Consider the following 15,344-nt stretch of genomic DNA (forward strand, 5'->3'; position numbering starts at 1 on the left):
GTATTTAGCTGCAAGAAGCAGGGATTGCAGTGACATATCCCTAGAGTCTTTGCTAACTCATCTCTACATAGTGAAAGCCTGCATGACTACTCCCAGGTAGAATTTGGCTCCCTGTAGCCCCATCAGACAGGAGAATAATTAAACAACACAAACAAGCAGATGAGAACTGAATAAAAATAACCCAAGATGAAATTTTTACACAATTCCCACCAATATTGATGAGGGCCATATGAATGGAGTTTTAAACATGGAAAACATATCTAATAAGTAAAATAAGGCTGGTTTTGCTTCCAAAAAGTATTAATTATATCTTAGTTGGAATCAAGTACCATGTACTACGGGTATGGGATCTGTTATCCGGAAACACGTTAGTCAGAAAGCTCTGAATTACTGAAAAAGGCCATCTCCCATAGACTCCATTCTATCCAAATAATCCACATTTTAAAAAGTTATTTCCTTTCTCTCTGTAATAATAAAACAGGACCTTGTACTTGATCCAAACTGATATATAATTAATCCTTACTGAAGGCAAAATAATCCTATTGGGTTTAATTTGCATTTCAAATGTTTTTTTTAGTCGATTTAAGGTATGAAGATCCAGATTACTGGGGGGGCAGATTTATCAAAGGTCGAATTTCGAAGTTAAAAATACTTCTAAATTTGACCATCGAATTAAAATATTTTGAATATCGAATTCAAACTTTTTTTCATCAAATTTGGCTATTCTGAGGTCGAAGTAAAATTGAATGGTCGAACGATTAAATCCTTCGAATTGAACGATTCAAATGATTTTATCGTACAATCGAAGGATTTTTACTTCGACTTCAAAAACTCAGAAAAATGCTGTAGAAGGTCCCCATAGGCTAACATAGCACTTCGGCAGGTTTAATTTGGTGAAATATTGGAGTTGAAGTTTTTTTAAAGAGACAGTACTTCGATTATCGAATAGTCGAACGATTTTTACTTCGAATCGAAGTCGAAGTAAATTCGAAGTCGTAGCATCCTATTCGATGGTCGAAGTATCCAAAAAATTACTTTGAATTTCGATTTTTTTTACTTCGAAAATTCCCTCGAATTCACTGTGACCCTTGATAAATCTGCCCCTTAAAGATCTCTTAACCCGGGAAACCCCAGGTCCTGAGCATTCTGGATAACAGGCCCCATACTTGTAATAAACATATATATTATACAAAAGAGCTTCTTCCCATTAAAAACATTGAGAGATTTGAGTTATTATATGTGGCTTAGCTCCCGAGAGAATGGAATTTTGCAAATTGTTATCCATTGAGAGATTAGTTCCAGTATAGTTACATATAGCCAGAATATTTCTAGTATAGTAATACTGCAAGGAGCCTTTTGTGAATGTCAAGTGAATCACTCATAAGTCTCGAGTGCTTTTAATACTAGATGTTTATTTCTCACAGCCGGCACCCAGCAAGATCCCTTACTTACGCAAGTGCTCATTGAATTCGAAAATTTGTAGAAGAAAGTCATGAAATGTAAATGACATATTTTGCTTGAGGTTGTGTAATGCTTCATTGGGTGTGTGTGTATATACTGTGTGTTTGATGGCAGCTGCCTGATTTGCTTTATTTGTGCAATTGTCACATACTGGTTGTATAAACTGTCAAGGTCAGGGTTTTGTTTTTTCTGGAGAATAAAGACTTGCCAGGGGACATGATTACACTTTACAAGTACATTAGAGGGCATTATAGACAAATAGCAGGGAATCTTTTTTTCCCATAGAAAAGATCAATGAGCCAGAGGTCGTCCCTTTAAACTAGAGGAACAGAACTTTCATTTGAAGCAGCGTAGAGGGTCCTTCAGGGTGAGGACAATGAGGTTGCGAAATATAATGGCTGATTCTGTTAATGGGCCTTTATGATTCCTTGGACAAACATAATATCCAGGACTACAGTGATCTTAAGATCTACAGTTAGTATAGATATTAGTGAGTGCATATATAGGTCTATGTAAGTGTAATATGTGTATATACAGCATGTGCAATGGGGTTTCATTTGGAAGGGGTTGAATTTGGTGGATTTTGGTCTGTTTTTCAACACAAGTAGATATAGAAATGTTTTGCTTCAAACGATACCGACACGTTCCTATAAAAATCATAGGTACGTGTCCATATCAAGGAGGCGCTGAACACCGAATATTTTTCTCTAAAAGCCACCTTCAAAGCCGCCAGGGGCGTAACTACAGAGGAAGCAGACCCTGCGGCTGCAGGGGGGCCCAGGAGGTATATTGGCCCCATGAGGCCCTAATTAATGAGCAATTTCAATATATATTGGTTAAAAAAGGGCAACATGTGGTTATGTTGGGGGCCATAAAATGAATTTGCTGTGGGGCCCAGTAACATCTAGTTACGCCACTGAAAGCCGCCCCGCAAACCTTTGTGAAGCCAACCCTCTGACTCTGCTAACGGATCTTCTATGTTGTTTCAGTGACGCTGGGCTGGGGGTGGAGCGATCTTTCTGTAGGCTGAAGTTCTGTTTTCATTCGTAATTAGCCTGTGGAAGAATCACGCCGCCCCCAGCCCAGGATCACTGAAACAAGCAGAAGATCCTTTAATTGCAGTCGGAGGGGACAGGGGCGACAAATGGCAGTGGGCCTAGGGGCGTCCGCTATGTAAATCCGGCCCTGGTCGGAGGGTCGGCTTGACAAAGGTTTGCAGGGCTGGGGGGCTTTTAGAGGGAAAATATTCGGCATGCAGCACCTCCTTGATATGGACACGTTCCTTTAATTTTTATAGGAGTGTGTCAGTATCGATTTAAATAACGGGCATTCAAAATAGATTTTACCTTTCTAAACTCAAGTCCTATAAATAGCGGCGGATTTAAAATTGCTGCATCCCTAGACCCCCTGCTCGCACCAACCCTTGATCTCACCTCCTCTGCCGGCTCTGGTGCCTCTGGCTTCCTTTGGGAACTGGGCAGTCAGGAGATTTTAACAGCTGTCAAAATCTCCCACCCTGTCCCTGTGGAGATGCAGCCAGTGGGCGTCATACCACCCCCCCTCAATGTTTGCCACTCTAGGCCTGGCCCTTTGTGGCCTGCCCACAAATCCGGGACTTCTTAGGGAAAGGGCACACCTGGAGATTCGGGGAGATTCAGTCGGCCGGCGACTAATCGCCTCTTCTTTCGGGCGACTAATATCCGCGAATAGCTTCCGTCTGGTTGAATGTGAAATCGTTTGCGGCGCTTAGTTTTCCGAAGTCGCCCGAAGGTGCCTCAGGAGGAAACTTCAAGCGACTTTGGAAAGCGAAGCGCCACAAGTTCATTGCCGCAGGTGATTTTTCATTTTAGCAGGAGGAAGGCAGTTTGGGGAGGCTGTCGCCCTGAAGAAGAGGCGATTGGTTGCCAGGCGACTAAATCTCCCCGAATCTGCCAGTGTGCCCCTGCCCTTATGAAGCTTCTTTATTGTCTTTCATCTTTGACAAAGCCTGCAAGTGGCAGGCGAAACGCGTGGCAGGCGGTATTTTTAATTTCGTTGAGGCAGGGTGCCGCACAGTTGACATAACTTGGGGCAGTGTTAACTTCACGGGTCGGGATACCTTGTGGGTGAAGGGGTTGGTTTGGTCCGCGGATCTGTAAATTAGAATATCGCACAACAGAAGGTTTCCGGTGCCACAATGAACTCGCTGCCGTCCGATGCCTGTGGCACATTTGTGTTCGGCAGATAGTCAGTGCTAGCTTTCAGCAATTTGCCGCTAGTTGATGCCTGAGCTTAAATAAAGGGCAGCAACAACCCCAAAAATCGGGAGGGGACTCTCGGAGGGTGAAGGGGTGGTTACGTTCGCAGACCCTAATGTGAGAATGGTTTTCCGGTACTGTAATAATCCGCTGCCGAACATTGCCTACAATTGTGATTGGCAGATAAGCAGTGCTAGTTGTTAGGGATGGGCGAATCTGACCCATTTAATTTCACCAAAAATTCACCGCCGCCGAAATGTCGCCGATGACCATTAAAGTCTATGGGCATCAAAAAAAATTTGTTTTTTTACGCACGACACCATACAAGTCTATGGGCGTCATTTCCGCGGCAAAACAATTCGCCCATTCCTACTAGTTGTAGCATCTGGTTGTCGGTCGGTGCCTGAGGCACAATTAGGACCGCAAGATAGGCAGATTTAAGCTATATTCACAGCACTATGCTGCAATTTGGTGCCTGAGACACCACATAGATCGATATGTAGGCATTTCACCTACTTACAAGGCAGGATATCACAGTTTGAGATACAGCTTTGGCCATACCACTGCAGGAAGTCACTCTATGTGGATGACGAGGCGTATGTAATTCAAATCCTGCACAAGTTGCGACCAAGCAACTCTATCCCTTTGAAACTTGAATGTAGTTCTATCACACCCTCAGGGCATCCACCCACTGCCTCCTGTCAGTCCGTCCCCCTGTCCTCTGCCTTTGTTTTAATAATAATTAATGTCTTTCATCTTCTTTTCTGCAGAATTGTGGAGGTAGAGATAAGTAGAATTATTTCAGCACAGCACCTTGTGGTTAAAAAATGCCTTTTTTCAAATTCTCATGGCAGACCCATTCAGCAACGTTTCAGGCCTATTTGCGGCCTTTTATCAAGCTTGATAAAAGGCCTCATATAGGCCTGAAACGTTGCTGGACGGGTCTGCCATGAGAATTTGAATAAAGGCATTTTTTAACCACAAGGTGCTGTGCTGAAATAATTCTACTATATTGGAGTGGAGGATGGACCACTGATGGTACGTGCACCTCTTTATCTGTGAAATTGGGGCATTTGAGCTGACTCGAAATTTCTACAAGAGGTAGAGATAAGGACGGGGGATGCAGAGATAAGGACAACGAGCAAATAAATGAAGATAACTTTGGTTACTTCCTCAATTTCCTTATCTCTACAGAAAGGCAGGAAATGTTATTTAAGTGAGTGTTTACCAATAAGCTTATTGCCCTTGCCTATATACAACCGTAATGTACAGGTATGGGCCCTGTTATCCATGCTCAGGACCTGGGGTTTGCTCGATAGAGGGTCTTTCCATAGTTTGGATCTCCATACCTTAGGTCTACTAAAAAATGATTTAAAAATCAATTAAACCCAATATGATTGTTTTGCTTCCAATAAGTATTAACTATATCTTAGTTAGGATAAAGAACAAGGTACTGCTTAATTATTACAGAGAAAAAGGGAATAATTTATAAACATTTTAGTTATTTGATAAAAATGGAGAATATGGGAGATGGCCTTCTTGTAATACGTTACATTCTGGATAACAGGTTTCCCGTTCTACTTCGGGGCTCATTTCATACACAATGAATTTGCTTTTTAGCATTGTATGATGAGGCTTATATGGGGAGGCACATTTATCATCATAGGGTCACATTTTACCGACCTGAAAACTCAAATCGAATTTGATTCGAATTAGTGAGTGTATAGATACTGTATGTCTATGTAAGTATAATATGTGTATATACAGCATGTGCAATGGGGTTTCATTTGGACCCGAAAACTCGAATCGAATTAGATTCGAATTCGACCAAACTCGATTCAAGTTTTTTCTCCGGTCACTGGACCTCTCCCTTTGACTTATACAGTAATTTGGCAGGTAGGTTTTAGGTGGCAAATATTCAAATCCGAATTCTTAAAGGGCCAGAGTATGATAAATCTCGAAAATTTAATTTGATTTAAAAAACTCTTATCATTTGGATAAATAAATTCGATTTCAAATTTTCAATTCGACCAACAAATCTGCCAGAGTATGATAAATCTCCAAAATTTTATTTTTTAAAATACTCTAATTGAGTTTAAATAATTCCCTAACTGAAAAATATTCGAATTTTCAGTTCAACTTACATATCTGCCCCCTATATGTTAATTTTTGTGATAATAGACATTATAACCATAATACTAGAAGAGTGCTAGAAATGCGTATGGTTGCCACCATTTCCATCCTTTTAAATGGAGATGAAAGCTTTTTTCTCCTACACAAGATCATTCCAATGCACTGCTGGTTTTGAATAAATGTACCACTGAAATAATTTTGCCATTTATTCTATCAGCAGTGAGACATTTGATGTGTGGACACCCCTGCTCAGTCAGAATAACAAGAGATGAGATTCCTATCGGAATACAAGTCTATCGATTGGTGCAAATATATCCAAATAAAGCAACTTCACGCTGTGCTGTGAATCAATGTATAATGAGAACAATTCCTTCACTTAAATGGGCAACATCTCTGCTGACAAAGGAACATCTGAAAAGGACCTGAGACCTTGAAATACTTTAATAGCATTCGGTAGTGCTGTGCAAATATTATGGGAAAACAGTTGGGGGTTATGTAATAAAAGGCCCTAAATTTGCCAGGAGCAGTATCCCATAGCAACCAATAGGCAGGAAGCATTTACTGGTCACCTGTATAAAAGCAAACATCGTATTGGTTGCTGTGGGTTACTGCTCCTGTGCCTTTTATTACATATGGGAGAAATTGATTTGTGCAAGACATTAAAGGAATACTGTCATAGGAAAACATGTTTTTTTTAAAAAAAAGCATCAGTTAATAGTGCTACTCCAGCAGAATTCTGCACTGAAATCCAGTTATCAAAAGAGCAAACAGATTTTTTTATATTTCATTTTGAAATCTGACATGGGGCTAGTTTCCCAGCTGCCCCAGTCATGTGACTTGTACCTGCACTTTAGGATTGAACTACTTTCTGGCAGGCTGTTATTTCTCCTGCTTAATGAAACTGAATCAGTCTCAGTGGGACTTGGCTTTTACAATTGAGTGTTGTTTTTAGATCTACCAGGGAACTGTTATCTTCTGTTAAGGAGCTGCTATCTGGTTAACTTCCTATTGTTCTTTTGTTAGGCTGCTGGGGGGAGGGAGGGGGTGATATCACTCCAACTTGCAGTACAGCAGTAAAGAAACTGACAATATGTCTAGCCCCATGTTAGATTTCAAAATTGAATATAAAAAAATCTGTTTGCTCTTTTGAAAAATGGATTTCAGTGCAGAATTCTGCTGGAGCAGCACTGTTAACTGATGTTTTGAAAAATACATGTTTTCCCATGACAGTATACCTTTAAGGACTTATAACAGATATTATAATGGGAATTATAAAGGGAAGTGCTTAGCATGGTCTCCTTTTTATCTAAACAGCTTTGCAAAGGATCACAAGTGGATTAGAAGGGAACTGGATGGTGTAACTAAGTTTTAAGTGAGTGTAAGTGAGAAAGACACACATCTACCCTGTATAAGGCCATATCTCCACCAGCAGCCGTGTCCTCACCAAACCTTCTCATTACTCATGGCCTATGATTACTTCCAGGTAATTAGAGAGCCTTGTGCACAGACCAGTTACCATGGTGTTTATTTTTATTTTTACCATCATGTGTTTATTAAGTGCTAAGCAAACACCAATTAGTAAGATTTTGCAGTGTTTTTTTAGCCTAGGCCATTGTCTACAGATTTATTTGTTGTCTACGGGTTTAGTATCTTGGGAGCTGAGAATCCAGGGGAAACAGCAAAGCAAAAGTCAGAACACTACGAGAAGCAAATTCAGATAGTTACCATAGAACCTTATATTATAAGCGACTTTCGTTTTAACTTACACGCCATTCAGCGTTTCTTTATTCCGGGCTACAGAAATGCACTGAAACCTGCTGCCACATAGTTACACCTCTAACATCCCCCGTATATAAAGAAGCTGCAGGATGCATTTCAGCAATAAAGGACAACTGGGTCATTCCTTTGCTAGGCATAAAAGCTACCCAGGCCATGGATTGGAACAAATATTTCTACTCAACAATAAATTGTCTCTTGGCAGTTCTACAGACCCACCCGTCACTGAAAGTACTGTATGATCTTTCTAACTTGGATCTAAATACTGGAAAAACACAGCGCTCAGATGTTTTTAAAGATGATGATTCAAGGAGAAGCAGAAGCCAAAATTACAGGCCATAATTAAACTAGGAAAAAAATTTTTAAGAGGCGTACATGCGCCTATAGAACGCATATATTATAATTCCTTTACAGCAACGCTCAGGCTGCTTAAGCAGCTTAGTGATGCTAAAATCTTGCTAGAAAATGTAATGATGGGGGATTTATTGTTTAACCCTGGTCCTATTGTGGGTCATTCTGTAGGGATGGATTGCTATGTGGGGGGGGGGAGGAGAAAATTCCTACAGGTACAGGGATATTCCCTTAGTTCACTAGCTTCTAAACCAGTGAGCCCCAACCATCTATATCACCTAGGTGTTGTTACTCTCCAAACCCTTGGATGTTGCTCCCAGAGGCCTCAAAGCAGGAGTTTATTCTTGAATTATAGGCTTTGAGGCAATTTTGCTTGAAAAAAAAAAACCAGGTGTACTGCCAAACAGAGCATCATATAGGCTGCCAGTCCACATAGTGGCTACCACTAGCCAATCACAGCCCTTATTTTGCACCTCAGGGACTTTTTTCATGCTTGTGTTGCTCCCCAAGTCTTTTTACATTTCAATGTAGCTCTAAAAAAGGTTTGGGACTCCTGCTCAAGAGTAACCACTTTGCTTCCACAAATACTTTGCTTCCACAAAAAAAACATATGTACTGCCAAACAGAGCACCCTATATGCTGCCTATCCACATAGGAGCTATCAAATAGCCAATCACAGCACTTACTTTCAAATTAGGAAAACCGGGCAGGATCCCCTATGATTGATGCAGTGATCGGCCAATTGCGGGTGGCCACGTCATAGCCCTGGCCGCACCCCATTACATCATGGCCCCACCCCCATTACAGTATGCCCCGCCATTACACAGGCCTGAAAGGTGGCAACTCTATTTAATACCCCTATTCATTTTTTATGCTTGTGTTGTTCCCCAACACTTTTCACATTTGAATGTGGCTCACAGTAAAAAAAGGTTGGGGATCCATTTCTAAACTGTGGGCCTGCCTCTCCTGGAGCCAGGTCTGGACTGGAAGGCCCTGGCATTCCAAGTACACATAGGCCCAAATAGTCCTCTGCCAGCCCACTAAATAGTGACTATCAATGGGACCTTACAGCAGCCCCTCTGGCATTTGCCAGAACTCACAGATGGCAAGTTTGGGCCTGCCTGGAGCCCAAAGACTGTTAAAGTAAAATATGTGGAACATGCCTATTTGCACCCCTAGGTACTCAAGGAAGATCACACTGAAGGTTAGTAGGGTGAGGTTTGGGGTGCTGATCTAGAGAATCTTGGAACCATGGCTGAGGCTGTAACCTTATTATAAGCAAAGAGGGACCTATACAAAACATTACACCATTCCCCTAGTCTATAAGAGCTTGAGATGGAAATAGACAAGTTTGGGAGACTGATGTGAAAGCAGAAGCTGATGTCATTTGCAAGAGGTGCACCACCACCCACAATATGTTGTTATGGTTACATCTGAAGTGAAATGCAGGTATTGTGGTTTATTAGAAAGAATCTTAAGCCACTACTAGGTGTTATTTCTAAACAACACTAAAAGCTTGCACTGCATCTTCCATAAATGCCGAAATTTATCACATAAGAGATATTCACTTCTGAGTCCAATGACCTATTTTAATGGTCACGGGACTCCTCGTTGAATTCGATTCTGCTATGGTTTATAATAGGGGACACATGATCCCTTTATATTCTATATAGGCCTATTTCTCACGCCTATATCAATTACAAAGGACACTGATATTTGACTATAGGGACAGATTTAACAAAACTCAGGGGACACAGATGTTTTGTCAACTGACACCATTCATTAAAGCCACTTGGGTCCAAAAATCAAGGACAGGTTGATAGTTCTGATCACTAAAGGGGGTCAATTACAACCACAACCACAGTTGCAGCTGCGCTCAAATCTCTGCAGTTGTTGCTCAAATTGACATCATTCACTCACCTTTCAGTTAACATGTTATAGAATGGCTATTTTTTTATATAGTTTTTTAATTATTCGCTTTCTTCTTCTGACTCTTTTCAGCTTTCAAATGGGGGTCACTGACGGAATAAAAAAAATGCTGTAAGGCAACATATTTATTGTTATTGCTATTTTTTTGTACTCTATTCAGGCCCTCTCCTATTCATATTCCAGTCAATGCATGGTTGCTAGGGTATCTTGAACCCTAGCAACTCGATTGCTGAAATTGCAAACTGGAGAGCTGCTGAATAAAAAGCTAAATAACTTAAAAACCACAAATAATAGAAAAATTAAAACCAATTGCAGAATATCACTCTCTACGTCATACTAAAAGTTAACTCTATGGTGGCAATCGACTCCAAGGTTTATAAAAGGAGAAGAGATAATAATGATAAGGGGCTGGTTTCCCTGATATCTGGTGCCTTTGCAATAAAGTAACCTCCCAAGGATTGTATTTTTGTTGTTATTAGTACTTTTTTTTACTCATCTTTCTATCCAGGCCCTCTGCTATTCTTATTCCAGTGTCTTATTCAATTGAATGCATGGTTGCTAGGGTAAAACCCACAAATAATGAAATATGAACACCAGTTGCAACAGTGAGAAAAAGTGAAAGAGGTTGGCTAAGGATTATTTGATAAATCTGCCCCACAAGCGCAAGAGCAGGCTTATTCTAAACAGCTGACACATAGGAGATTTACCGTATCACGTGGCATTATCATTAGGGAAAAGACGCAGTGGCAGCAGTAGGTCGTGGGAAGATAAATGAGGGGAGAAATTTGACTCTTCAAGAGTCAAATAAAAAGCGAAAGAGAAGTAGAACTGCATTTTATACTATACTGTAAGCTGCTTGTCCTCTCAACTGCAGTCTGTCCATGTGCAGTCAGTCTGGTGTCTGTACTGTATATAAAGTGAGGCTCCTGCACATCTGCACATTGCTATTGAAAGTCTCCTTCTATTCTCTGCCCTGGTGCTTCTGACTATGCACCAGCAGCCAACTAATCATAGTGGGATACTGAGTCTTGGCTGAAGGAGAGCTGACTACTGCTATATATTTCTCATGAGTCAGAACAAGCAATGCAGAATGCAGTACAGGGCAGACAAATATTGCTTCAACAGCATTAACATTTAGAAATAATTATAACCACTGACACTTTGATTTATGTAAGTTGGAAAGATGCTTTCAATTATATATTTTTGTTTGTTCTTTAGGCAACGTTTCCCTTTTGGGCTACATCCGTTTACATTGCATGTGTGCTGGGGTGTGATACTTTTCTAACAGATCTTCAGCCCAGCATTCGTTAATCAAGCAAAATGCAAATACATTTGCCCAACCCCCGGGCACGGACATACAGTGCACTCACACGGACACAATGTGCAGAGACAAACCATCTGTATCATATCAGACTTTCCTCAGTCTGATATTATTTCTTTTTTACTCAATCTGGAGCTGCATCATCCTTCTGCCCCATTGTTATCCGTGCCATTTAGTCCCTGTTCCATTGTCAAAGTCTAAGACTGTGTTTTGAATTAAAATCTAAAAAAAACAGCATGTTCAATATATAAATACTGTACATATATATATATAATATTTTTGCCAAGACAGACAGAAACCCTTTGTTGCAGTTAATAGCTGCATGTTTTGTTTTCAGACAGTGTAAGACATTGAAGCAATACAATAGAATGTGGTCTTCTGAGGATAAAGGGAATATAAAACTGAACAAACATGGTTCTTTCATATCAGCCACGTGACACAGCGCTGCCATGTACAGGAGCCTTATGGATAGACACTTCTTCCCCTCGCCGTCTGCACTTAAATAACCAGATAGCGGATGCCGCAGTTCAGAAAAGGAAGACATTTGCAGAAGGCTGAATTAAGGGCAAGATCAGTCTTATATTGCCTTTAATCTCAACAACTGCAACATCACAATGAGCTTTAAACCAATGCACAGAACTGTCTCCAGTCTCAGCCTTGATTGCTTAACAACATTACACATCAGGCTTTACAGATCCCGAAGGATCTCCGTCTGTCAGACATAATTGTGGAACAAAGTAACGGACGCACAAATACACTGGCGCATGTTATCTGAGGAGCAGACAGGGGGGACATGGTTCCAAACCAACACTAGTGCATTTCAATTGTCCCTTTAAGAAGTGACCATCAGATTGTGTGGGTTTCTTCTTAAGGGATGTTCCACAGATCACTCCCGAAATCCATAATGAATTGCAATAAAGCATGCACTGGGAGCTGGGTGACCTGAATTGCCTTCCATTAATGTCAATGTGAATCAACCCTGCGGCAACTCTCTGGCATCTAAAGTGACAGACACCCAACTAATAAAAGGACGTTACTCTAACTGCATCATATCTGGGCAGAATTAGTTGTTGTAGAGCTTTCCCTGCAATTTAAAAAACCCCTAGATTGTCCAGTTGTCTTTATAAGCCATTACCAGTCTGCAGACACATTGTACATAGTACAGGTATGGGATCTGTTATCCAGAATGCTCGGGTTCTGTCGTTTTTCGAATAAGGGGTCTTTCCGTAATTTGGATTTTCATAGTCTACTAGAAACATTAAATAAACCCAATAGGCTGATTTGCTTCGTTAAGGATTAATTAAATGAGTTCCGATCAACTACAAGTTACTCTTTTCTTATTATAGAGAAAAGGAAATCATTTTTTAACATTTCAATTATTTGGATAAAATCAAGTCTATAGGAAACAGACATTTCATAATTTGGAGCTTTCTGGATAATGGGTTTCTGGATAACGGATCCCATACCTGTATACATTTCACCAGTATATGGGAAAAGTTGGCCATTACTGGTCACACAAGGAAGCATGTGAGCGAGATGATGAAACTGACGGAGGTCGAACACTGGAGGTCAAAGCAACAATAGCCACTGGTACCTTGTGACTCTGCCTGCAGGTGATGCGGTACTTATGGTGCTTATAAAACAAAAAAAAGTCCAACGGGTGACAAGGTCCTGCAGGCCAGGGATTTAAGACAATATGTGGCAAGAGATAATGGGAAATAAGAAGCAGAAATCCTCTATATGATAGTATTGCCTAATGCACTCACTTTGGGGGTACAACACGGATGTAAAAACTGAGACTGCAGACCCTGAAGCTGCATTGGGGGAAAAGCAGAGTTACAAGGGCCCCAACTCCTGCATAATCTCAACATATATGAAAAATGTTTAATTTTGGAAAAATGATGGTTGTCTTCCACCCCCTTTAAAGGGATTTAAATTTAATGAGGGTGGAAACAAACGTATTGTTATAAGCAGAGTATAATAATAATATTTATGCAGTAAGACTGGGCCCCCCTAGACTGCCAACCCACCCCCAGACTGCCTAGATCTGCAGTTTCTACAGTTATAGACAGCCTTCCTGATACAAAGCAGTGCAATGCAATGATACACACATGCATAGTGACACACAGCAGTGCCGCGTCGCACACACAACATAGGGACATAGGAGGGTACTCACTGTGCAAGCAGGCTCCTTCTCCAGCTGCTGTAGCAGTGCATAGAGAAAGGCAAAGAGACAGCAGGCAGGGAGGGGGCACAGAGAGGGGTGGAGCGTAGGATTATGCAGCAAAGCCAGTTATAGCCAGGGGGGAGACACAATGAATTCCACTGATACAGAAACAACAGGCTGCATTCAGCGAGCTCTGGGAGAGGAGCATAAATAAATTGCTTTTTGTCTGGGACATACAGCAGCAGCAGGATTATATCTTTTTTATTGATCAAATGAAAACAAAAAGCCATACGGCTGGCATCACCCGTTTAAATGTCCTATCGGGCAGAGGGGCATGCTGGGAGTTCTCATTCAACAAAGGCCTGAGGGCTGCAGGATGGATTTCTTGGCTTTTTTTTTTATCAAATCAAAGGGAATGTTTATAAAATAATTCATGCTGACGTTCCACTCCCGGGATAATTGCTCCCAGTAGATTATTGCTGTTTCTTATCGGGAAAGAAAGAAAAATGAAATCAGCATAAAATGAACAGCATCCTACAAAAGTGTGCTCAGTACAGGGCAACGCCAATCCTGGCACAGTTTAAGGACGGTGGGGAGATTTAGTCGCTTGTGTTAAATATTCGCTACTGCAGGCGGTAATCTCCCTGAAGTGCCTTCCCATCGGCAAGAATGTGAATCCCTGGCGGGAAGGCATAAGCGTTGCTTCGGTTTTCCGAAGTCGCCCTAAGTTGCCTCACAAGGAAGCAACATGTATGCCATCCCGCTGGCGATTAACATTCTTGACAATGGGAAGGCACTTCCAGGAGTCTAGTTGCCTGCAGTAGTAATTATTTATCATAGGCGACTAATCACCCTGTGTGCCACCACCCTAAGGAACAATATACGCTACTAAGAATTAGATTATCTATGCCTTATTTACTGTATATAAAGAATATCAATGCCTTTTTTACTGTATATAATAGCGCTGATATATTCCACAGATAATACACCATTCACATTAGTCCCTGCCACAATGTCCCATGTGTTGTTCCTACTATGGAAAGATCTATTTAACCCCCTTCCACTTCAGAAAGCCACTTCCAGGCACCAGATCTCACCATTGCTCTTTTAGGCAAAATTCTTTCTGGATTATAACACAATAGGACGGTAATGGTAGTTTTAAAGGAAGTTTGTAGGAACAAAAGACACACTGATCTAATTTACAAACACTGGGCACATTTGCAGCAGGAGTCCAACAATAAGCTTCCATCAGTCGTGTGCAGCTAGGATAAGGAAAATAAAGCCCTGATTGGTTGCTATGGGTTATTGCACTGCTGCATTATTGCCAACTGTTGCACTAAATGAGTCTTGACTGCACAATTACGAACTGAGCCGGTAATGTCTTCACAGGAGCCAGTGGCAAAATAAAGCAAAATTAAAATAAACAAAAATGCCACTCCTGGTACTTTAAGAGCCGAATTTCCAGTTTTCAAACCGGAAATTCGACTCTTCTAGTGCAGAGAGTGCAGTGCTGCTAGCTATGTTTGATAAAAGTCCATTAATCCTATTTTATTGCACAGAACACAATCACAAAAGCTCCTCCAGGTAGGTTTTATAGGTAAGGACTCACTGCTACCCTGTTGTACATGGAACACAGCCAGTCAGAAAGAAATGGCAATTTCTGGGCAGTATGGGAGTCTGTGGTGTAAGTAGAAGTTACTGGGCCCCACAGCAACATCTTTTTAGTGCTCTCACTCTATGGGGCAGATTTATTAAAGGGTAAAGTGGCTAATGATAGCGACCTTTCGACAGCGTTGCCACCCGCAGGGACGTTGCCAATTTACTAACAGGCGCAGGTGTCAATTCACTAGCGAACCGGACCGTCGCTAGCGTTCATTCGCACTCTATCGGCAGGTGACTTTTCGCTCTGGTGAATGATCGTTACTCTGGAAATTGCAGATTTTACTGAACCTTACTTCTTTCACCAGAG

The 15,344-nt window shown here is 41.2% G+C and overlaps 1 protein-coding gene across 3 annotated transcripts in view; it reads right to left on the bottom strand.

Moving 5' to 3' along the window:
• LOC108696713 (carcinoembryonic antigen-related cell adhesion molecule 19) overlaps positions 1-13,465 on the bottom strand; it is a 46,105-nt gene extending 32,640 nt beyond the window's left edge. For all 3 annotated transcript variants that reach the window (XM_018226316.2, XM_018226315.2, XM_041569574.1), the window contains exon 1: positions 13,385-13,465. The gene's annotated coding sequence lies outside the window, so the exon portion shown is untranslated. The remainder of the gene's footprint in view (positions 1-13,384) is intronic.
• Between the last annotated feature and the right edge of the window lie 1,879 nt (positions 13,466-15,344).

This window comes from Xenopus laevis, chromosome 7L, assembly GCF_017654675.1.
Source record: "Xenopus laevis strain J_2021 chromosome 7L, Xenopus_laevis_v10.1, whole genome shotgun sequence".
In the NCBI taxonomy this organism is placed as follows: domain Eukaryota; kingdom Metazoa; phylum Chordata; class Amphibia; order Anura; family Pipidae; genus Xenopus; species Xenopus laevis.